This window comes from Ctenopharyngodon idella, chromosome 12 (genome assembly GCF_019924925.1).
Source record: "Ctenopharyngodon idella isolate HZGC_01 chromosome 12, HZGC01, whole genome shotgun sequence".
NCBI classification, from domain to species: Eukaryota; Metazoa; Chordata; class Actinopteri; order Cypriniformes; family Xenocyprididae; genus Ctenopharyngodon; species Ctenopharyngodon idella.
This window is the reverse complement of record NC_067231.1, coordinates 22,036,662-22,038,306: the sequence shown is the minus strand read 5'-3', so window position 1 is coordinate 22,038,306 and position 1,645 is coordinate 22,036,662.

Genomic DNA, 1,645 nt, shown 5'->3' with positions numbered 1-1,645 from the left:
TCAAATCGCAGTTTTCTTTGAAGTGTAGCCAGTCAGCGCTTCACGGGCCCGCCTCTGTATGTAACTCTCGCTGATTGGAACTTTCACCTGTCAATCACAAGAACGTCATTGCGCGAGTTCTGTAGCTTAGTTTAAAAGGGACTATCGGTAAATACCATTTACAAGCAAAATTAGATAATGAAAAACGAATTTCTTTTATTTCATGTAGAAATTTCATTTAGTTAAACTTTGTAAAAAATGTTTATGATGTGTTATTATATTTATTATTACACCTATTTTGTTCAAGTGTTATTACGTGAAATATGGACACTTACTATGATAAACATTTTTTGTTCGAAAATGTACGAAAAGTCTTAGTTTCTCAATAAAATACATAAAAAGTTTCTTCAAATTAGTTCTGTGAATTAAGGAATGTAACAGGACATGGAAAATAGTTGGAAATTCCATGGCACGCTTCTGCAATTCAAGGCTGAATAAAATGGTAACTTTTTGCCATATACTTAAATTTTCCTAATACACCACACCTCTGTTATGTGTAGACTGTCCAACAAAGTAATTCAAATTATTGAGTAACATTTTTATAATCGGATTTTTGAATCTTACTAGCTTTGATATGTACTCCAGCAATAAAAGTTTTCCCTTTCAGTAACTTCTCCTCACACTATAATCATATCTTGTTACTGTGGCAAACTTTTGCTTTCTTCCATATTAGGGCGTGCAATAAAAAAGATAAAGACCTGCTGACCCTTCACAGGTTATCTGCCTGACGACATGCCTGAGCCAAGTTATGAGAATCACACCCTAAATATTGTTACTGTTTAATCACAAATGTGATTCACTCTTTTAAATGTCAAACTTAAATGCACTACAAGTTCAAAGAAAATCTCTGTAGCATGTGCTTCTTAAATTCATGTGTGAATAGCAAGAGATTCAGTATTAAAATCAATACTATCAATATGCTGCTGTGTTTGGTTTCACATGTGTCTGAGTTTTCTATACTGGTTAATGGATCAAAATTGTTCAAGCAAGGAAGGACATGTTTGTGCAACGAGGCAAGATTGTTCTATATAAGGGATTTGTATTTGATGAAATCAGGGGATTTGATTAATCCTCAAAGTTTATCTACTCTACCAAGTTAAATTTACTTTAGCATCATATTAGTCCTCATGTCAATTACATCAAGAAGAAAATCACCTTAACACTCAAACTGCATGCTGTATTGCAATGACTGTATGCAAGTATGATTTTTTTTTTTTTAAGAAAAGAAACATATTGTGACAGAACTCACAGTTGTAACTCAACTCCTCTCAAACAGGATATTACAGCAGCTGATACTGGGCATACAGTGAAAACTAGAAGTGTTTGAGGCCACATCTGCCAGGTTAACCCATATAGTGATGCATTCTGCCCTCTACCGTCTATTAACAAAACTGCACCAAAAGGAAAACCTGTAATCGGTCCACATTCTTTACCACTTAATACAGAAAGATTTGTGTTCAGGTAAATGTAAGACATTTATGAACACATAAATCAACAATTAGTTATAACCAGATCCATGGACAAATCTGTGGACAATTCAAATAGATGCATTTGTGCTGTAGTACTATTTTTGGTAGCTGAAATCATAATCAAAATGGTCAATTTA